The sequence below is a fragment of the Giraffa tippelskirchi genome, chromosome 8, assembly GCF_054371585.1.
Source record: "Giraffa tippelskirchi isolate mGirTip1 chromosome 8, T2T-mGirTip1v1.2.pri, whole genome shotgun sequence".
Classification (NCBI taxonomy): domain Eukaryota; kingdom Metazoa; phylum Chordata; class Mammalia; order Artiodactyla; family Giraffidae; genus Giraffa; species Giraffa tippelskirchi.
In genome coordinates, this window is record NC_137282.1 from 59,142,648 (window position 1) to 59,166,688 (window position 24,041).

At 46.6% G+C, this 24,041-nt stretch overlaps 1 protein-coding gene across 8 annotated transcripts in view; it reads right to left on the reverse strand.

Annotated features, from left to right (window-relative positions):
* The window catches only part of ADAMTS16 (ADAM metallopeptidase with thrombospondin type 1 motif 16), a 183,002-nt gene that overhangs the window by 16,172 nt on the left and 142,789 nt on the right, over window positions 1-24,041 (reverse strand). The gene's annotated exons all lie outside the window — the stretch shown is intronic.

Consider the following 24,041-nt stretch of genomic DNA (forward strand, 5'->3'; position numbering starts at 1 on the left):
CTCTATTATCTTTCTAAGAAAATTATTTAAAACCTGTAATGAAATGTTTTACGCACATAGTAATAAACTATGTCAGGCTTGTAAGAACTGCTCTGTATCAACTTTGGAAAAGCCTCTACTTCTCAGTGTTAACAAGGTTGTTGTTGTTGTTTAATCGCTCGGTTATGTCCGACTCTGCGACCCCGTGGACTGGAGCCCACCAGACTCCTCTGTCCGTGGGACATTTCAGGTAAGAAATCTGGAGTGGGTTGCCATTCCCTTCTCCAGGGGATCTTCCTGACCCAGGGATCAAACCCTTGTCTCCTGCATTGCAGGTGGATTCTTCACTGCTGAGCTATTGGGAAGCCTGCTCTTTACCGTCATGTTAAACCATGAAAATTATGCAAACTCCTTAGGAAACCTGGGCTTTGGGCTCCTGGCTGCGTTGATTCTGCATCTGGAGGCTCTCCATTGCTTTTCTATATTTTATGTTTCCTCCCACTTCTTACATCTGCCTCCCAACCGCGCAATCTCATAAACTCTAACTGGTCAACCCTGGGCCTGCGGAGGTGTCTTGGCTGCTCCCAGGCTTTTCACATCCCCGTGTTAAGTCCTCGGTCTCCACCATCTTAAGCTGTTTCAATGGGGCTGGTCTACTCTCTGACCACCTCTTAGCTGCACATCATTAAGAAAGGGTCCTGCGCAAAAATTGTTCACATGGCATCGGAAAATGCCAAGGGTCTCCTTTGTTTCACAGGCAGCGCCCCAGGGAAACATCTTGACTGCAGCTCAGGAAAGAGTCAAAATCCACGCACGCTTCTGTGCTGGTGTCTGAGGGTCCACTGAGCAGAACAAGGTGTGTCGGGTGGCTGACGAGCGGCCATACCTGTCCTGCTGTGTTCTGGTTTTTCAAGTCAGCCAGCTGGAAGGGAGCAGGCGGCTGGTATGACTCACATCAGTCGGGTGTCCCAGGCAGGGCCTGGAGCACTCGGTCTCCCGGCCACCACGGTGCTCCCCCCAGCCGAGGGGTCGCCTGGCAGGACTCACGCTGCAGCTCTCAGAGCTGCCTGGACAAGTGGTGGAGTTTACAGCAGTTACTCAACAATTTGGACAGGGTTCCCTGGCACCATCTGCTCCATATTCAATATCACTAATTGTCAACAGTCAGGAGTTGCTCCTCATAAAATGACTTCTGCCTTCACTTTTTAATCCCCGTTAAAAAAATAACAACATTTTGGTTTTGGTTATTTAATGTTTCCTCTGAAAATGCAAGTTCTCAACAAGGGTATTTGGTGAAGTGAAGTGCACTGTCATGAAGCACTCCCCGGCAGGCTCAGGGCTGTGGCCGCCTTTCGGACTCAGAGGTCACCCCTGACGGGGACCAGACCTGTGGCTCATGGCTGAGCCCCACCTGTATGGTCAGCTCAGGGCTGTCACACAGTCAGCGTCAGAAACCACTAACTGTGTTTTAGAATTGGGTTTCCGTTTCTCTTCCTGCTCCCTTGAAAGTTTTCCGACGAAGCACCCTGCCATCCCCTTTTCAGGAGTAACTCTTGATTGTCGGTGGGGTGGCTTTTCATAACTCAATAAGCACAAGGAGTGACGATCAGGCAGAGCCCGGTTCACAGGGTGAACCTAGAGAAGGCCGTGTTCACCGCTGGATTTAGCTCCAGGGAGGTGTGGGCTGGACAGGGCGAAGGACAGCATGCGAACACAGCTCCAGTTACAAAGTGTCCCCCACGTTGGTCAGGACTTTCACACACTGGTGTCCGTCACAGCCTTCAGGAAGGATGCTCTCAGTCGCATTGCCTGCTTTTACTTTGTGACATGGTCTTTAAAATCCTCTGTGACTACAAACACGGACATTCACACGCCCCATACTCAGTGGCCCAGGACCTGTGATAGTTGCCATTGCAGCCCAGCAGTCACTGTGTGGGTTTTGAAGACAGAAGGATCTTGTCTTGTCTTCACAGCCCCGTCACACATGCAGGTGATTTAAGGTTTGCCATGCTTTTCGTCTACATGAACTTGTCCACTTAAAAAATATTCACAACCTAAAAAGCTGAGAGTTATGTTTCAATCAGTGGGAGTTTTTAAGACCTAACTCCAGGAGGCAGAATCTCAAGTAACCCTGAAAGAATTCTCCAAGGAGGTGAGGAGAGGAGTCAGGTTACATAGAAGCTTTGCAACAAAGGGCAGGTAGTCTGAACATCAAAAGAATATTGTTGAAGAAAACCAGATATCTCAAGTGAAGGAATTTAGCGCTTTTCTATATATGGGAAGGCGCAAGAGTCTGGGCTCATTAAATTGTTCCTTTCATATGCTCTTGGGGCTAGTATCCTGTGTTTTCACATCCTGAGCTCCCCTGGGACTCACTGTTGGGAGCAGCTGCCGTCTGATGGCTGCTAGATCACAGGTAGTCTCCTTTCTGAGTGCCTTTAGGACTCCCCGGCTCACACTGGAGGGCTGCCATCACTGATGACTATGACATCCTTGTTTACTGATATGACGGGAAATACTTCACTGCTTTCAAGATAACAATGTGCATCTCTCAATAAACAGATGCCAGTTTGAAAAATCTGCCTTAGCCACAGGAAGAGAACATTTGCGAACACGTTAACTTAAAGAGAGCAGACAGACTGGGAGCTGAAAGCTCAGTAGCTGAGATCAGAGGACTCAGGGTGATGAAGAGGGAGAGAAGCTGATTCCTGAGCCCATCTGGCAGCTGGCCACTCATGGGCTGTTAGATGGCCTGGCCCATCTGCTGAGTCGGGAATTACTGGTCTCTGTCAGAGGATGTTTCAACTGTATCAGAGGGTGCCAGCTACACTCTAGGCCAGTTCTGAGGCAGAAGTCCAGAGCTGAAAGGGCCAATGATCTTGGTAACCAATTGTGCAAGTGAGTGGTGTCAGAGGCCAGAGCTGTTGGACGCACAGCTTGCACTCTGCAAGCATGCCCCGATGCCTGAAGCAAGTCCTCCTGAAGTGCAGCAGTAAGTACATTAGAAGTGACAGCAACGCGCCAAACACACGCACGTCCTCCAGCACGTGTTGGCAGAGATGTTCTAGACCTTCCAGCTGTCTGCTGGATGCATTCTTCTAGAAGAAATGCCGGGGAATGGCCTCCACAGTCACCCCAGAACTGAAAGTCCATTACTGATGACTGGCTGGGAAGGATGGGGGCCAGACTTCAGGGAACTGGGCACCTGGACCAAGAAGCCAGGCTCTGGGAAGCTGGCAGCTTAACAGTGACTTCATTTTGTTCCGTCTCAAAAGGCAAACTCCTTTGTTCAATGTGAAAGTGAAGGAGAGATTTATAATGAGTCAGACACAGGACTGAATTTTTTCATCATTAAAGGCAGCATTTCCTTGCTGACTCACATGGAGCCAAACTGCAGGACCTCAAAATCTCCCCATAAAGGAGGTTCGGTGGGTGTTAATTTTATGGACTGTGAGAAGCCACAGATATGGAAATTTTTTTATTATTCAGGGGCTGATGTGCTATTTTTACTGAACTTTCTTGTCTTACTCCCCTGTCATCAAACGTTATCTTAAGAAGAATCAGTAAGATCTACAGAGCTTCATTTACATGGGGGAGGCAGGGGAAATGGAATTATGAGGGAAGCACAGGCCAAAGAAACCTACCTCGCTTTTCCAAACTGCCTTGATAATTCCCTGTTTCAGCAAAAGTCCTTCATCTGGCGGTTTTTTTCTCTGCAGACCATGGAGTGTGTGTGCATCCCATTAACTCAAATGAAACACCCCGGCTCATAAAAGGTGAGAGGGAGATGCTTAGATTCCAAGTGACAGTGAAGGGCTGCTTCTGGCAGGGCTGCCCCCTCTAGTCAGTTTCCACAGGAAACTGGAAGAAAGGGGCTGGGTATTAGAGCTGGGAATGGCTTTAGAAATGGTCTGCTTTTCCAGTTGTATCTTATGGATGGGGAAATGGCACCTCAAGAAGCAAAGGGTTATGGAGGGAGTGGATAATGCAAACAGGATGGAGCTCAGGACTCCCCCAGCGCTGCCCTCAGACTCATTGTTGCTCTGCTGGGAAGCGTGAGCATTTTCCCACCGTGAGATGTCAACGTGGGGAAGGCAGCCCCCTCCCGCTCCTCTTTACCCCATTCAGTACCCAACCATCGAGCCAGCTCTGTGTCACAAACACCTCTGCTATGGAGTAAAAACAAACAAACAAAAACTGGGGTGGTAACTACATACAGGCAGCCTAGTGAGCAACCTACACCCAACTGCAACTGAAACTGAGTAATGACTTGGTCGGCGGTAACTCCCTCCGCTTTCACAGGGTTTGCATCCCAACTCTTGTGCCCCAGGATGACCCCAAGGGGCTGAGAGGACCTGTGACTCAGCCCGGTGCTGAGACAGTTCTTCCCAAACCACAGCTGCCTGGCAGGGCTTTGAACCATCCACACGTACCTGGTCTCTCCTCCGCTCTGCAGGAATCACAGATCTGTGGTTGAGAGTCAGAAATCTGAATTTTTGCAAAGCCCTCCTTCCCTGGACTGGGAAGGAAGGCTTTGTAAAAGCCCTTGAGATGACCAAGAAACAAGCCACCTGCTCATCAGGGCAGTCCAGGGCCCTGGCTCCTGCAGGTGGTAACTGCCCTCGCTCCCACTTGTATTAAAGTGGTCGTGATGCTATTATTAATGATTATGAGAACTCAGAGGTGCCAACAAAACATCAGGGGGAAGCCTGGTGAGCGGGTGTCTCTCCAGGAAGCCATCGGCCCTTACTCCCCATCACAGGAAACCAGAAAAGTGCACCCGGGCAACCCCATCACCTGGCAGCTCACATGCCCTGGCCACCCCAGCTTCAAGCAGCACCCCCAGCTGTAAACACTCTTCTCTGGAGCTGGCATCTGGCCCCAGACTCAGCGACCGAGCCTCTGGGAGGCTGGCCTGTCATGCAGGCTTGGGCTCCTTCTGGAAGAAAGACTTCTCAGAACCAAGGGGTGGAGGAGCTGGGCCAGAACAGAGCTGCTCCTCCTGTGCGGCCCTTCTGAACTCAAAATGAAGCACTCAAAGAAGTAAAGGCAAAAGTGTCCAGTGTTGACACTCTTTCAATCCTCCCAAACAACCCAGCCTGACAGCTGGCAGGTCCCATGGTGCAAGGTCTTTGGAAATGCACACTTCTCTTAGGCACTGTCCACTTTAAAATGCACAGTGTGCAAAGTGAGGACTAGAGCCTGGGAGACAGCACCTCAATGGCTCTGAGAAATCACTCCAGAGAGGTGGGGGTAGGCAGGAAGGTCAGTACACATGTGATTTTGGTGAAGCGGGAATTCATGAAATTTAGCACGTATCTCTCCAGAACGTTTCTGCTAATCTCATGAAGCTTTTGCTAATCACGAGAAGCAGTTGTCACCGTGAAGGATTTTAGTGCTTTTTTAGATATGGGGAGATACAAGAATTGGGCCCATAAAACTGGCTCCTGAAAATACCTAACTATCTGAAGACCGGTCCTCCAGTGCTGCCCGAGCACAGAGTGCCTCATTTCTGCTCTCCACCCTCAACTCCTTTTGGCTTCCCTGGTGGCTCAGATGGTCAAGGATCTGCCTGCAATGAGGGAGACCTGGGTTCCATCCCTGGGTCGGGAAGATCCCCTGGAGAAGGGAATGGCAACCCACTCCAGTATTCTTGCCTGGAGAATTCCATAGACAGAGGAGCCTGGCAGGTTACAGCCCATGGGGTCACAAAGAATGGGACATGACCAAGTGACTAACACACCGAACTCCTTTCCGGGGGTGCTGAAGGTCAGCAGCTATAGCAGTACATGATTTAATCCTTGTAGAGATACTCAACATTCAGAAAACTAAGATCATGGCATCCGATCCCATCACTTCATGACAAATAGATGGGAAAACAGTGGAAATGGTGAAAGGCTTAATTTTCTTGGGCTCCAAAATCACTGCAGATGGTGACTGCAGCCATGAAATTAAAAGACTCCTTGGAAGAAAAGTTATGATCAACCTAGACAGCATATTAAAAAGCAGAGACATTACTTTGCCAACAAAGGTCCATCTAGTCAAAGCTATGGTTTTTGTAGTAGTCATGTATGGATGTGAGTGTTGGACTATAAAAAAAGCTGAGTGCTGAAGAATTGATGCTTTTGAACTGTGGTATTGGAGAAGACTCTTGAGGGTCCCTTGGACTGCAAGGAGATCCAACCAGCTCATCCTAAAGTAAATCAGTCCTGAATATTCAGGACTGATGTTGAAGCTGAAACTCCAATACTTTGGCCACCTGATGCGAAGAACTGACTCATCTGAAAAGACCCTGATGCTGCGAAAGATTGAAGGCAGGAAGAGAAGGGGATGACAGAGGATGAGATGGTGGATGGCATCACCGACTAGATGGACATGAGTTTGGGTAAACTCTGGGAGTTGGTGATGGACAGGGAGGCCTGGCGTGCTGCAGTCCATGGGGTCGCAAAGAGTCGGACACAACTGAGCGACTGAATTGAACTGAACTGAGAGATACATGGGAAGTGCCAATCTGTATCTGACAGGATGGAAGCTTGTGACAGTAGATATAGTCATAGCTGGGGACACCATTTAGGTTATAAATACCCATTTTCTACCACCCTGCCCCCTCAGTAGATAGTTGGCTTTCTACTGGGAAAGACCAGTATAACTTCTGACATGAGACTCCTTCAAAGTCTTTCCCCAAGAGAACAGAACAGTGGGCTCCTCCATCAGTGTCTGTTCCTGGGGACGTTCGTCATCTGTTCTGTTCTTCTCTGAACATGAGACGCCCTCTGGATGGGCGCCTCCCTCTCACTGATTCATTTCCAGCCTCGGGAGCAGCTCTCTGCTCTGTTCTGAACTGACCTGTCAGATTCTTGGATGTCTTTTCTGTCTTGGCAAAAAGGCCGGGCCACTGCCTACGCCATGCTGAGCGCCGGGTGGGGTGAAGGCCAGCCCTGCCCCAGGTTGTCAGCATCCTTCTCTGACACCCGGTGACACCTGGCCACACAGAACCAGCGGAGCCCGCCCTCAGAGCTGCCTCTGCCAGCTGAACTTCGAATCGGAATTATGTAATATGATGAGGTCTGGTGTCGCTGGATGAAACATGAGCGTGGAGAAGGAGAAGCTGGATTCTCTGAACACTGGGCTGAATCTTTGGAATGACTCACTAGAGACCCGTCATTAAATGGAACTCCTCTCAGCTTAGGTGTGGCTCAGAGAAAAATAAAGACTGGAGAAAACAGGAAAGATTTAAGATGATTTTGCACCCGGGTGAATGCGATAGGTTTCCAGTTTTTTCCTTCAAGAAGCTTAAACAGAACATCATAGGTGTGGGCATATTTTATGTAAATAACCAACTTAGATCTTTAATAGGCAGATTCTTACCCAAATAAGCTTTGGCTATAACTGAAGGAGTTATCAAGTGGATGAACATTTCCATATTTAAAGTGAAAAGACAGGTTTGAGGCATATGTGTACCTATGTATTTGTAGAAGAGTTTCCCTCAATTTACCATTTTCATCAGTGGACTAAATGAGGGTCAGTCTCATCCTCTGTCTGACGAGAACCCTGACTCCCTACAGGAAGCATCTCACCTGTAGGGACCTCTGCATCTCCCACCTGGTGTGTGATGGGAACCCAGAGCCCGCATTCCCCACTGTGCCCCCTCTGCCCTGCGTGCCCATTTCATGGGGTGGAACCCCTCCTGGCTTCTGTCCTCTAGCTCTCCCCTCGTCTCCCCCAGTCACAGGTTCTATCTCCTGATTCCCCAGCCAAGCTGCTCCTTCCTGAGTGTGTGTGCGTGCGTGCTACGTTGCTTCAGTCATGTCCCACTCTTTGCGACCCTACGGATTGGGGTCCACCAGGCTGCTCTGTCCATGGGATTCTCCACGCAAGAATACTGGAGTGGGCTGCCATGCCCTCCTCCAGGGAATCTTCCTGACCCAGGGATCGAACCCACATCTCTTACATCTCCTGCACTGGCAGGTGGGATCTTAACCACTAGCGCCACATGGGAAGCCCTTCTGATCAAGTCCAGGTCTCTGGTAGTTCATTTTATGTGTCCACTTGACTGGGTCATGGTACCCAGATATTTGCTCAAATATTATTCCAGGTGTTTCTGGGGAGGTGTGTTTTTTTCAGATGAGGTTAGCATTTAACTCAGGAGGTTCTGAGTGAGGTAGATTGTCCCTCATAATGTGGGTGGGCCTCGTTCAATCAGTTGAAGTCCTTAATAGAAAATTACTGAGGTTCCCCAGAAGAAGAGAATATTCTACCAGCAGACAACCTTTGAACTTGAACCATGGCACTGACCCTTCCCTGGGTCTCCAGAGTTTGGACCTGCCAGCCTCCACAATTACATGGGTCAATTTCTTAAAATCTCCACACACACACACACACATATGCACACTCCCCGCCTCCCCCACCCCGCTCCCCTGCGCACTGGTTCTGTCTTTCTGAGAACCTGGCCTAGTACAAGATCTTTGTCATTTCTCATTTGAATTGCCTCTGCATTGGCCTGCTTGCTCCTGGGTTTGGTGTGATAAAAGCCAACCTCCAGCCTGCTACCAGGAAGTTCGTTTCAGTGCTAACATGAATGGGCCCCTTCACTACCGAAAGGCCTTTCCAGCTCTGTTTCCTGGGATACATGGTTCACCACCCAGGTGAACCTGCCACATCACTGGGCTCCTTGCCTTCCTCCTCATATACTTACGATTTGGCAAAGTACTAGGTGCAGAGTACTAGGTGCAGGATACAAGGTGTGAGTATCAGGTATAGGGTACTAGATGCAGAATACTAGGCTCCCAGTACTAGGTGCAGGGTACGAGGTGCAGAGTACCGAGCTCCATCCTAATGCAGAGTAACTCCTCCGCTCCATCTGCTTCCTTCCCTCTCCTCCTCCTCAGCCCTCAGCTGGCAGCTGAGGTCATTCACATAGGGTCCAGCTGGCTCTACAAATACAGCCTCTCTGTCTATCTCCTCAACATACAAGTAAAGAAGGAAAGCCATGCTTCCTTACCGCATCAACTGTATTTCATACGTACTTTTTGACAGTCAATGAAACGCTGATAAGGACATAACTAGTAAATATCAATTTTTAAAAAGTGAAAAAAAACCCCACAAAAATGTGCCCATGAATTTTGTTGCATTACTTCTAAGTGATTTTCTAATTATGGGTAAAGATCATGTGCTCAAGAGATCACGCTGCTGAAAGTATGTAATTCTCCACTCAGAAAAGGATTATTGAGAAACTTTAGAACTAAGTTCTAAAAATGGTGCTGGGGGAAGAATAAGGGGATATGGAAAACAATGGTAACCTAACATTTTTATTTACATCTGGAAAAAGGAAAAATGGAAACTATCTCAGCTATCCTCAGCTGAATTGGAGATACAGGAAGGCCCAGGCGGATTGCCCCACCTGCCCAGGTGTTTTTCACCTGAGAACGGAGCGAACACAGATGGTCGCTGGTGAAGGAACACGCGGCCTGGTTCTACACTGTGAGGGATTAGTTCATCTCGAAACCAGTGCAACATTGTAAAGCAATTATCCTCCAAAAAAAAAAAGACCCTGGAAAAGAACCTGATGCTGGGAAAGAATAAAGGTGAAAGGAGAAGAAAGGAAATCAGTCCTGAATATTCACTGGAAGGACCAATGCTGAAGCTGAAACTCCAACACATTGGCCACCTGATGCCAAGAACTGACTCATTTGAAAAGACCCCCGTGATGCTGGGAAAGATTGAAGGTGGGAGAAGGGGACGACAGAGGATGAGATGGTGGGATGGCATTACCGACTCAATGGACATGGGTCTGGGTGGACTCAGGGAGTTGGTGATGGACAGGGAGGCCTGGTGTGCTGAGGTTCATGGGGTCGCAAAGAGTCAAGACACGACTGAGTGACCAAACAGCAACAACAACAGAGGAAAAAAGGAAGAAAACAAATGTCTGCCTTTCAAGAAGAAAAGGTAATGAGGTACTTTGAGAAACCCTAAGAGACAATGCTAAACCTTTTTGAGTTATGGGAATAAGGAGACTATTGCGGTTTCTTGACCTGCTTTCAGGCAACAGCTTATTAAGGAACGTTCCTGAAGGAAAAAGGCTCCTTCTCCCACCACGTCCAGAGAAAAGGGCATTACGCAGTCCACAACACTTATACATTTTGATAGCAGGTGAGGAAATGATACAATTTATGGACAATCCAGTTGCATCAACAAGAGCTTGCATGTTATGTAGACCTGTGGATTCCACATGGGATTTCCTTGTTGATTTAGAGAAACTTTCCTATCTTGAAGATATGCCATTTCCCTAATGGAGAAAGGATGAGGGAACATTTGCCCAAATCACTGAGCGGCGTGTTGTACACCCTTAACTCACTCTAAGAGACACTCACAAGCTCACGACAGGAGGACTGAACCTGTAAGGGTTCAGATTCTCTCAACTACTTGGATTATGCTTGGAGGAGGAAATGGCAACCCACTCCAGTATTCTTGCCTGGAGAATCCCTTGGACAGAGGAGCCTGGTGGGCTACAGTCCATGGGGTCACAGAGAGTCAGACACAACTGGAGCAACTTAGCACACACATGGATTATGCTGCTGCAACAACATGAAGGCTTACTTTTCCCCAAAAGAGGCTGGCAGATAATAGAGATGACATTTTCTATTCAGACACTCTTTTTGCTGAAAAAAAGCTTTTATCTAGCCCAGGAGTTGGCACACACTTCCCTAAAGGGCCAAGTAGTAGCAGACAGTAGGTATTTTAGGCCGGTGGCCACCCGATTGCAAGCCCTCCACATCCCTGCGGCAGGGAGAGAGCAGGCGGAGGCAGGACGTAAGAGAACGGGCAGGGAGTGTCCCAATGAAACCTCATTCACAGGATCAGGAGGTGGGCTTCACGTGGCCCTGGGGCCGCAGCGTGCCAGCCCCAGACTTATCCGTTCCACTTAGGAAGGCGAGGACTGAACACACCTGCAGACACCAGGAAGCGCTGGGTGTTTGTACAACAACCCGGATGGCTCTATGTGGTCAGTGTGTCAGGGTTTAGACCCAGCTTGAGTGCAACCAAAGCAGATTACTGGGAGGAGTGGGTGGACACGCTGCCTCAGCGTGGGGGACCGATGTCAGCAACACAACAGCGGCAACAAGAACAGCCAGCCCCACACAACAGATGTTGAAGTTCTAGCAAAAAGAGTCGCAAATGAGACAGAGAATCAAACGCAAAGCACGTGGCTTCAGTACAGGGGGGCAGGGGGCAGATTGTGGGCTCCTTGAAGGGATGGCCAGGCTGGGCTCTGAGAACCTGGACCGCTGAGACCTCCTGACTGTCCTGCGGTCCCGCGAGCTGGGGGCTGGTCCTCATTCTGGCTCCTAGAGGACAGGGGTAAGCTCGGGAAGGCCCCACAAGCAGTGTAGGCCAGAGTCTGAGCCCAGGGTTCAGCCTGCAGGCAGGGTGCTCCCTGGCCCCCTGTCTATGCTTATGTTGCCTGCTTTGGGCCCTGTGCTCTTCCAAATGCTTATGTGGATTAATCTGCTTATGTGGATTAATCCGCTCACACACCCATCTGTGCCCTGTGCTCTTCCAAATGCTTATGTGGATTAATCCACTCACACACTCATCTGTTCAACAACCCCAGGGAGGTGTCATCAGGATTCTCATTTTACAGATGAGGAGACCGAGGCCTGGAGACGGTGGAGCCTGGATGCAACCCCTCAGGGTCACACAGCCAGGAAGCAGCAGGGCCAGAGGGAACAGGATAGAGCTGCGCTCTCAGCCGCCCTGCGTTCTGCTGCCCAGTGAGTCCAGGCCTCGGCGAGGGGGGCCTTTTAGCTGGGGAATCGAATGAGGCTGTTATTCAAGGTGGCTTAGCTCTATACCCGCCCAGAATAAAGGCATATATTGGGGGGGGGCATCATACATCTTAAGTGGATAGTTAAATTTTTTATGTGTATTTCTTTCACATACAAGTAAATGTGGAATTCACTACTCAAGGTAAACGCTGTGTATTTCTACTTTATGGATAATCACCATACAGAGCACTTTTTTCAAAATTCCATTAATGATTCAGTGCTATGGTTTTTCCAATAGTCATGTACAGATGTGAGAGCTGGACCCTAAAGAAGGCTGAGTGCCGAAGAATTGATGCTTTTGAACTGCGGTGCCAGAGAAGACTCTTGAGAGTCCACTGGACAACATGGAGATCAAACCAGTCAGTCCTAAAGGAGATCAACCCTGAATATTCATTGGAGGGACTGATGTTGAAGCTGAAGTTCCAATCCTTTGGTCACCTGATTAGAAGAGCTGACTCACTGGAAAAGTCCTTGATGCTGGGGAAGATTGAGGGCAGGAGGAGAAGGGGGTGACAGAGGATGAGATGGTTGGATGGCATCACCGACTCGATGGACACGAGTTTGAGCAAGCTCCGGGAGATGGTGAAGGACAGGGAAGCCTGGTGTGCTGCAGTCCGTGGGGATGCAGAGTCAGACATGACTGAGCGACTGAGCAACAACAATAACAGAAAATACTCACTTAGGTCCATGCTCTTTCCAAATAGTTTTCTCCTCAGTCACCATGACATCCAGATTTCCTGTAACATCTGAAATATCTCTTCCTGCCTCCCAGGAAAACCTGTTTAGTGATGTCCTAGGGGAAAGCCTATACGTCTAAAAGGAATTTAAACATTTCAAAACTGGCTTAGGTTCAATTTTCTTTCTTTTAAAATGGATGACCTTCCCAGAGGAGAAGGCTTAATTCATCTTTCAAGGCGCAAAATGTGACTTAAGCCATGGAAGATCACTAGGAACTTCGTGGAGCCTTGCTTCCTTCGGATCCCTGTCTCCCTGTTGTTCTCACACAGGGGCTGAAGTGTCCCCAGCGTGGCTTCTTCCGTTTATGAGGAGGATTTTAAAAATGACGGCATCACTCCTTCAGTCTCAGGCTTTACTTGTGTTTTTTGCTGTAGGGTTTGTTGGATCTTCACTCCCAGATAAATACTTTGCAATGATCTTCTGCAGACGTACGAGTCGGTTTCCTGAGAATGCTTTGCAGGTGGCCTCGCCCAGCACATCTGGGTGGTTTGAGCCTGACCACAGTCATTCAGTTCCCGAGGATTCTGCCCTTGACTGGGACGAGGGGCCGGAGGGGTCTGGGCCAGGGCGGATCAGTCACTTAGGGCCATCATCAGAGGGTTTGCGTACCAGGGCTGCCAGGGATGGATATAGATCCAATGGGTTTTAAGAGAGAAACCAAAGAAGCAGATTGAAGTCATATTGCACACAGAGCAAATCTGCTAGCAAACTGACACCATAGATGAAATCAATGTCAATATCCTGCTCAGAGTTTCAACCACACTCCTTGCTGGAAGGTAGTAAGAGACAGTAAGAACATCACGTCACAGGGTCACACGACCTAAGTCCACGATGGAGCCACAGAGCTTCCTGAGTGGTGGTGGTTTTTGCTGTTTAGTTTCTAAGTTGTGTCTGACTCTTCGTGACCCCATGGGTTATAGCCCGCCAGGCTCCACTGTCCTGGAATCTCCAGGCAGGAATGCTGGAGTAGGTTGCCATTTCCTCCTCCAGGGGATCTTCCCGACAGAGGGATTGAAACTGTGTCTCCTGCTTGGCAGGCAGATTCTTTACCACTGAGCCACACTACTAAACAAAACTGGTACTCTCAACTCCTTCCTTAAAAAAAAAAAAAAAAAACTATGAAAGCGGTAATGACAACTGGCTGACACCTGGGAATATGAAGCATAAACCTACATAGAGGTTTGGGGTAAAGAATTTAACAGTAAAGGACAGAAATGACAGCAGACACACGAATATTTACTCCACAAAATGATGGCAGGATCTGACTTTTTATAGTGATTTCAAAGAATCTCCAAGTTTGATGTGTTAAGCTGTCAAACAGCTTCCAGACTGAGGTCCAGGTGTGAAGGCACCCCATGCCAAGACGAGTCTTCTGACCAGGGGAGGCTATTAGGCTGAGCGTCTGCCAAGAACGTGTGGGTAACATTTGATGCTGGGGTCTTCTTTCTCCATAGGTCGGGAACCGTTCCATTCTCCACAGGAAACAGACTTCTCACTGCAGTACTTTGAAGAGATTAATTGGATCCAGGAAATGAACACGTAAGAGTATGTAGAACAATATTTATGTAACCTCCTGGCTCCTGTCCCCAGGAAACTACCTTCTTAAGCTGCATTCATTCTTCTTCAAGACACTGAACGTCACTTATTTCTTATTTTCTTGTTAAGTCTTAGGTACTCATTGGTTGAACTGTGTCTCATCAGCTGGGTTTCACGTATTTGTAAACACTGAAAGGTTGTAACACTTTAAGGAATATTTAGTTAAGTAACAGTGCTGGTTATTTAGTTACTAAGTAATTATTTAGTTAAATGCTGTTTTTTTTCTCAGAATCAATTTCCTAATCTAAAGCTTCACGTGTGACACTACAACACTTAGCAGAGGATCCATGTTGTAAATGTTATATTCATCTGTTGTTGTTTAGTCAATGAGTTGTGTCTGACTCTTTTGTGAGCCCATGAACTGTAGCCCACCAGGCTCCTCTGTCCACATGATTTCCCAGACAAGAATACTGGAGTGGGTTGCCACTTCCTTCTCCAGGGGATCTTCCCGACCTAGGGACTAAATTCATGTCTTCTGCATTAGCAGGAGGATTCTTTACCACTGAGCCACCAGGGAAGCCCCTATATTCATCTACTGCTCTTAAAAATGTTGATGCTCAAAGACTAAGGCAGTATGAAAAGGCATGTATTCATACTATCCTGGTATCACATTTAGTGATATTTGCTGCATCACAATTGCCATGCTTGATCAGCCTATACTGCAAAAGAGCCTAATAATTCAATGGTACTTACGTTATCTATATAGACAAAAGAAAGCCCTCTATTTTATATTTAAAAGGTTTCACATATGCTCAATATTCTTACAACAGGTTGAGGCAAAGAGAAGCCCCACATGTGAAGACTTCATTCTCTAACTCGGCTGGTTTAAACGACTCAAATTGGAACAGCAGCCAAGCAGTGCAGCATTTATGATAATTTATTCCAAAATATCATATGCAGAACATGGAAACGATGTCTGGGCAGTTTAGTACGATGATGTCTTTCTTTAACTGCCCGTATGATGTAAGGTCTACATTTGCACAAGTAGCCATGAGAGAATTGCCTTAGTGTCCACAGACATAGTATGGAAATTAGTGGAAAACTTGCTGCTTTGCACTAAATAAAGGGCCTCCAGAGGAACAGTAAGAAAAGGCATCAAACAGTGCTGAGGTCAGTGCAGCTCGCCATGCACCCCCGTCTAACAGGCGTGGAGTGACATCGGACAGGCGCGCAAGTTCTCATCGTCCGAGAGAAACCAATACATTTTCTAAGTCCTAACAATCTATAGCCAGATGATCTGGGCTGATGAATCCAATGCCAAAATTCCTCTCATCTGCTGAGCTCCGACAATACTAGTAATGATGGGGCAATGGTTTAGTTGCTAAGTCGTGACCGACTCTTTGCGACCCCATGGACTGTAGCCCGCCAGGCTCCTCTGTTCGTGGGATTCTCCAGGCAAGAATCCTGGAGTGGGTTGCCATTTCCTCCTCTGGGGGATCTTCCCAACCCAGGGGTTGAACCTGAGTCTATGATAGCTAGTATTCAATGAGGTGCTTTAGCTATACTAACTCTTCAGTTCTCACAACAAATTTATATTGCAGGTGTGTTTGTCATGCCCATTTTAGAGAGGAGAAACTGAGGTGCAGAAATACTAGCTTACGTGTTGAGGATATGCGGGAGCACACGGTGGAGACAGGGTCCCAGAGCTGGGACAGACACCGCGGTTCAGAAGCCATCCGGAAGGATGTCACAAACACAGGTGACAGTGTGCTTAGCTACCCACTCTGGAGAAGAAGTGAAGTGAAAGGCGCTCAGTCATATCCGACTCTTTGTGACTCCATGGACTATACAGTCCATGGAATTCTCCAGGCCAGAATACTGGAGTGGGTAGCCTTTCCCTTTGCCGGGGGATCTTCCCAACCCAGGGAGCGAACCCAGGTCTCCCGCATTGCAGGCAGATTCTTTACTATCTGAGCCACCAGGAAGGCCCACCCATTCTGGGGAAACCCTTCACAAACATCTTTGGTGCAATCAGGATAGTAACACTGTCTGTACAGTTGTGTGAGTGCTCAGTCACTCAGTTGTGTCTGACTCTTCACAAAACCATGTACTATAGCCTGCCAGGTCCTCTGTCCACGGGAGTCTCCAAGCAAGAATACTGGAGTGGGTAGCCATCTCTTCGCCAGGGGATCTTTCTGACCCAGGGAGGGAACTAATCTCTTATGTCTTCTGCACTGGAAGGCAGGTTCTATTCTTGATCAATAGACCGGATTTTGAGATAATGACTTTGATAATCACAGGTAGGCCACACAACCATTTGTTGAGTATGAAAACTCTTTGAAAACTTGATAAAAAAGCACATTTCCCTGAAACCTTTCTTGGTTAATTAAAAAAATCATAGTGGAGATTTTGGGAAAGATGGTGCAAGTGAGGTAGCATAGAGATCCCTTTTCTCCAAAGCAAATAAATGGCTGAGAAGTTGTGAACATATGAAAAGAATCAAAACAGAGGGATTACTCACGTTACACATCATCCATATTTGCTCCATAAGGCACTTGGGAAAAGTACACCACAGGAACAAGGCCAGGCAGAGGGAGATCAGCTCCATTTGGGGATGGAAAGGACTTTGATGCAAATTCCTCGGTCAGAAGTAAGCTGAGAAAAAGGAACTTTATACGGAACCTAGGTGGAGATTGCAGACAACCCTCTTTCCATCAAATGCACATGCAGAAGAGATACACAGCATTCAGAAAAAATAAAAATAAAGAAAATGAAGTATTCTGAAAGAAGATTTGCTCATCAAAAACAATTTTACAAAATAGATTTACACTGTCAGGGAACTTAGAAACAAGGAAGAGGTAAGACGAGAGAATGATGTGAAAGGCAGCTAGGAGAGAAGCAACAGAAGGAAGCTCCCAGATGGATAAGGAGGTTTGGCTTCCCAGGTGGCACAGTTGGTAAAGATACACCTGCCAGTGCAGGAGATAGATACGATAGATGTGGGTTCCGTCCCTGGCTCAGGAAGATCCCACGGGGTAGGAAATGCAACCCACTCCAGTATTCTGGCCTGGTAAATTCCATGGACAGAAGCACCTGGTGGGTTACAGTTAATGGGGATGTAAAGAGTCAGACATGACTGAGCACACACTTTTTTTAAAAGGAAATTCATGATTTAATTATCCTAATTGAAAACTCTCTTAAGACATACTCCTGCAGACCAGGAAAACATTTAAACTGTTAAACTCAAGAGTGAGAAAGCTATTGTATAAAGAAAAGACTGGTGAGGCCACTTCGTTCATTGTTCAGTTGCTAAGTCATGTCTGAGTCTTTGTGTTCCATGGACTGCAGCAGGCCGGGCTTCCCTGTCCTCCATTATCTCTGAGTTTGCTCAAATTCATGTCCATTCAGGAGGTGATGCCATCCAACCATCTCATCCTCCGTCATCCCCTTCTCCTCCTGCCTTCAATCTTTCCCAGCATCAGGGTCTCTTCCAATGAGTAGCCACTGGATCCATTTAAACAGACAGTTTTGCTTAAACAACTGTGGTCATGATTGTAACACAGAATTGACATGCTATCATTATTGAAGTGGTAGAGGTGCATGATATGAAAAAATAATAATAATACTAAAGACAAATGGAAATGAGAAACCTGCAAGCAATTGTAACAAAGATTAAAGCCTGTACTGAAGTGTGAACAGCAGAGAATGAAAGTAGAAACGTACTAATCACCTTATTTTGCCAAATAGTGTTTTTAACAGCTTTAGTTTGTGAAGTTGATAAATCAAAAAAGAATGGCCTAAGTATATGATTTTAAACAGTACAGGCATCTAAAGTAGACTGAGAAATATACTGTATGTTTCCTAAATAAAACAAGGGGTGAAAAGGCCATAAGTCAAAAATTAGAAAAGTAACTTCCCTTGTGGCTCAGCCAGTAAAGAATCTGCCTGCAATGCGGGAGACCTGGGTTCGATCCCTGGGTTGGGAAGATCCCCTGGAGAAGGGAAAGGCTACCCACTCCAGTATTCTGGTCTGGAGAATTCCATGGACTGTATAGTCCAAGGGGTCACAAAGAGTCGGACACGACTGAGCGACTTTCACTTTCAACAGTAGAGAAATATTAAATAAATAAAAATAGGAAGCAATCAGATGAAATAATTACAAGATTTTATCTATTAGAAGCAGCACACAAATCAAATCACAGACTAATGTTATGAAATGTATGAAAATCACAATTAAATCTATGTAATTAAAGCACACACAGCGATGGCTGGAGTGACTGATGGGAGTGCAGGGATCCCAGGCCTCATCAATCTCAGGCTGGAGAATGAGACGTGTTTTTCTTTCCTTCACAAATTTAACATCACAAGCGTTCACTTATTCGAATGATGAAAATGCATCCTAGTTCAAGCGTCCTTCAGTGACTTGGGGGCTGACACAACGTCACTTACATAAACCCTCCGAACTTCAGTTGACACTCATAGGGTGTGGTCTCTTGGTCCCTGTGAGTTTCCATCTTTTGCCTGTAAAGCCCACAGACCTGTGTGTGTAGAGAGGGCCAATATTCTTGATCCAAGGGACAGTCACCGAGACACTGTGGCTGTAAATCCTAAGGTGACTGTGCCCTGTGGGCTTCCTTGGCGGTGGGGTGGGGCTGGAAGTCAGCTTTACCACGTGCTGCGTGCAGAACCTCACAAACTTCATAAAACAGATTTGTCAGCTTCTTTTCTTAAACCCCTCCATGTCTGCCATAAAACTGCTACGTCAGGAAGAAAAGGCAATAGCCAAAATCCAGTATCTCCTGAGAGAACAGAAACAAGTGGAGTTTCCAAAAGGCAAACAAATAGAAATGCAATGGACAGCTTTTATCAAGTGAAGAGCCAGTGCTTACTTGTAAAAATGTGGATACAGCCCAATAGGGATCAGGAAAAAAGAAAGAACATATTTTAGTATTATTCAGAAAGCAAATGCCATTGACATTAAAGTGGGGGTGGAGGGGAACAATAGGATAAACAGTAGAAAAGGAAGTCAGCATTATCACTATTAGTTTATTAATATAATATTAAAATATATGTTTACTACTGAAAAATTAAAAGATATAAAATTTTAGTGTCAGGTTACAAAGTTACTATTTCATTATAGAAAAGAATAACTAAATAAAATATAATGGCATAAATTGTGAAATATTCAGGAAAATAAAATATATTTACTTATGGAAATAAATCTATGAACTATTCTTGAAGAACCCAATGACTAAATGGAATGATGAAGGAAAAAACCATGCTTCCTGGTAGGTAGCTTCTATATTTTCAAGATTTCAATTTTCAACTAATTAGGTCTAAAGCAACCTAGTAATGGAAAATAACCCCAGCTGAAATGTCATAAGAATTCTTTTATATTTTTTAGCTTGACAACATGAATTCATCTGGAAAAAAGGATTCAAGAAGAGCCAGGCAGGTTTTAAGAAAGACAACTGGTTTGTAAAATGCTACAGGCATCACACAGTGAGGTTCTGGCACAGAAGGATAAACCAGTGGAACGGAAGAGAGCTAGAGCTGGTCAAGCGATTACAGCCGTGGGCAGTGGCACCCACTCCAGTCCTCTTGCCTGGAGGATCCCATGGACGGAGGAGCCTGGTGGGCTGCAGTCCATGGGGTCGCGAAGAGTCGGACACGACTGAGTGGCTTCACTTTCACTTTTCACTTTCATGCATTGGAGAAGGAAATGGCAACCCACTCCAGTGTTCTTGCCTGGAGAGTCCCAGGGACGGTGGAGCCTGGTGGGCTGCCGTCTATGGGGTCGCACAGAGTCGGACACGACTGAAGCAACTTAGCAGCAGCAGCAGCATACATTGTCCCATGTCACTGGTGTGAGACATGGATGTGAGAGTTGGACTATAAAGAAAGCTGAGCACCGAAGAACTGGTGCTTTCACTTTCATCCTATTCAGAGGGAGTAGGATCTGTGGGTAATTTCAGTCCTGAATATTCACTGGAAGGACTGATGCTGAAGCTCCAATACTTAGGCCACATGATGCGAAGGACTGACTCACTGGAAAAGACCCTGATGCTGAGAAAGATTGAGGGCAGGAAGAGAAGGGGATGACAGAGAATCAGATGTTTGGATGGCATCACTGACTCGATGGACATGAGTTTGAGCCAGCTCCGGGAGTTGGTGGTGGACAGGGAAGCCTGGCATGCTGCAGTCCATGGGGTCACAAAAAGAGCTGGACATGACAGAGCGACTGGACTGAACTGAAAGTATGAAAAACTTTATCTGTTGTATGAATAAGATTTTACCAAAAACACAAACTTCATCGCATATTAATTTAAAGATATCATGTGACTGTTATAAGAAATGTGTCTGACAAGGTCTTAGAACAAATTTTCCCAAATGATTATCTAGAGAGCAAGGGTTATATGGAGATCAACCAAATAGTTCATCATCCAAACTAGGATAAAAGAGCACTATTACTTATTGTAGGACATCAGGAACTAAACAGCTGTGGAAAAACTGGAACGGCTCTGGACAAATTGGAACCTATGGGACTTCTATTTTCTATGTCACACACACACACAGAGAACCAGTGAAGACAAGGAGTTGTGAATACAGTTTCACACTGACTCACTTATATACAACAGCTGTCTCGTTGGTTGAAGAGCTTCCTTGATCATTTTCTTGTGTACACTCTCCAAAGCCCATCTGCCTCAGTCTGTACATCTATACCCCAGGGATGGTAACAGTATCCAGATAATAACTGAGGCTATTCTGAGAATTGATGACTTAATCCCTCATTTCAGCGAGCACTAGACCCTTGCCAGGTAGTATGATTTTATCATTATCATCATCACCATCATCCGGGAGATCTAGGTTTGGTGGGGCCTGAAGTGTATATAATTGAGGTCAACTCCTGTAAGGATAGCAACATCAACACTGGGAGGGCAGATGGGATGGAGAGGAACCTGACAGCCTCAGCTCTGGGGGCTCCACATAACCCCCCTAACCACTAACACCCCCTCAGTGACACTGCGCCTGGGTTCCTTGGGCATTTCTACTCCTCTTTGGAAAGTGATGTAGCGGTGAGCACCACTGGTTATAAGCATTTAGATGAGGCATTTTCTACCATGATTCAGCTCTTACAAGTGACACAGTGGGGGAGAGGGCAGAGTGGCCAGCTGCTCTGATTGGCCCGGAACTGAGAGGGCTCCTCAGACAAGGGACTTTTGAAGTCACGACCGTCTGGGTCATTTGGGCTGTGCTGATCACTGTAGGGATAACTTGCTTTCTTTTCTTCTCGATACAGAACTGATTTAACCACAGGCATGTGTAAAAATTTCCAATAATTTTCCTCCATATTTCCATTGCCTTGCTTCAACTTGCCGCCGCTAACAGCCCAGCACTGTGCCCATTTCGTTATCTCACGACTGTTTAGCTGTCAACCTGACAACTGCAACAGATGCCTGTAGGGAGACGTGGTGGACCAAGTCCACGTGTTCACCTCTGCTGCCTCCCCCACTGCTAATGAAGAAAGGAGGTTTCCCCTGCAGAGGCTGACGTGGGAGAACCAGGGGGCTGTTAGAATGGGAGGCTCTGAGATCCCCAGCCCCAGGGCCCTTCTCTGCTGGCCCGCCCCTGACACACATGTGTCTGCCAACGGGACCCACGGGAGAAATAGATGATTCTGGGGGAAACTCTGGCAAGTGACAGAGCTGCTGAAGAACCCTGTCTCAGCCTGGAGATTGTCTAATGAGCGTCTTGATGCCGGGACAGAGAACGATTGCAAGGCATCAGAGGGAGACGTCAGCACAAAAGGGAAAGAGAACCCCCAGCAGATGACTCTTAGAGGAGAGCAATACCGAGGGGGTAGGACCTGTGGGTAAGGGGGGCCGGGGCGAGGGAGGGAGGGAGAGGGAGGTGGGACATGAAGAGAGAGGAAAAAAGAAAAATAACAGGAGGGCAACAATATATAATTTTTTAATTTTTTTTTAGAATTTTCAAAAAGAAAAGAAAGAAGCAGAATGTCTTAATAGAGAGGGAAGGATCAAAAACAAAAGAAGAAAAAAAAGTGTGTGTCAGGTATTTAACAACAAGCAAAACTGTCTATAGCAGAAAACTTCAAAGGTAAAATCTTAAACATCTCCTAGAACAGAAAAGAGAAAGAGACGGACATTTGCAAAGAAAACAAGCACATTAAAATCCAAGTCTAATGCATGAAGAGTTCAGAGGGCAAGAATGTGCAGAATGAAGGGGGAGGTGATTAAACCCTTTTTTTCCCCTAAACTGAAAGGGCCCATATGGGCTCAACAAACAAATGAAGATACGACAACATGAAAGCAGATGAGAAAGCTGGGAATAAACAAAAGACCTTAGTGATTTTACAAAAGGAGAGGTAAACATAAAAAAACAAACAAACCCGTTTCCAAGTAAAAGACTGAGAATCCAAATAGTAGCAGACTTCTCAGCAGGTGCAGGGGAAGGAAGAGGGTGATGTCATGCCCATAAAACTCCAAGTGAGCGTGACCTCCACTCTTGAATTCTCCTCTCAAACTCTGTCATCCCTGAAGCCTCAGCAAGTTCACCCCCCACCCCTCCTGCCGAGCACTTTCTCAGACACTAGAAAGAGGCTGTTTCCTAAATACAGTGTCGGCCAACAGAGACAGACAACGGCCTGGCAATCAAGAAGCAGTGGAATCCACATGGTACCGAAAGAAGGGGTGTCCGGGACGACGGGCTGGGCCAGAGGCGGTGGCACCGGCTCCCCCAGTGCCCAGGCCCCAGGGTGAGTTCCCGGGGAGAGGAGACTCTCTGGCATGTCTAACCAAGCGAGAAGCGAGAAGACCTGGGACACCCTCACCTCCTATAAACCCTGTCCACGCTTGCTCACTGAGGTCTGCCCGACACCCTGACCTTTCTGCTCCCAAGGCTCCAATCTCCTCTGCCTTGCTTTATTTTTTCCTTTATAGCCATGGTTCCTATCACCCTCTAAACATGCCATTGTTTCAAAAATACACTATGTTTATTACTGACTGTCTTGTCCCTAGTAAGCTTCCCAAGACTTGGACCTTTATCCCGTTGATACATGCCAAGTGCCCGGCACGAGCAGACACTCAACATGTATTGGTTAAATGAGTTCACGAACTGATTTTTTTAAGGGTTTATGTAAAAAGAAAAAATTTCAGGCAATCACTAACTTTTAGAAAATACAACTTTATATACAAAAGGATATAGAATCAGGACGTTCTGCTTAACAGAGAATAATAAATAACGACGTCAACAGTGAATACCAACGGGATATAACCTTACTGGAAGGAAGGATGGAGGTAAAGGAATTTGGTGTGAAGAGAGAGCTTAGTGATGTGAGAGTCACACAAAATGATGCTGAAGAGCTGCAGCCTCCCCTGTGATGGATAAAAGGGTGATCTCCAAGCCAACACAAAGGAAAATGATGACTACACACAGTATTGAGAAATGCTGAGACAGACCCGAGAAGAGGGAACCAAGCTAATGGAGTTGTTCCTCCTGGTCAGTGGGGCTGGGTGGGTGGGGCAGGGAGTGTGGCCTCTCACAGTCAGCCTTTAAAAAATCAATTAAAATGATAGATGCAAGAAGCAAAAACCAACGTTTAGTGTAAATGTTGAATTTTGAGAATTTAAGTGAATTCTTCTCTTCAGTTCTCTTTTTTATTGTTAGATGCAATAAATGTATGAAAACAGTTAAAAATCCCAATAGTTGGAATTTTGTTTGACATAAAAATACAAGAAGGCTGTGATCACGTGGCAACTGGAGGCAGGAGGGGGGACACTTGTGTGTATTCCTATGTTGTGTGGGATCCAGACAAATCTAAACATTCTGAGAGACTGTGGTCCTTATGACAATTACATTCCTGGTGATCACAGTCAGAAGTGTATTAAGAATCTGTCCTCTTTTAGGTCTTTGGTCCTGAACTAACATGGAACCTGTAGGGAA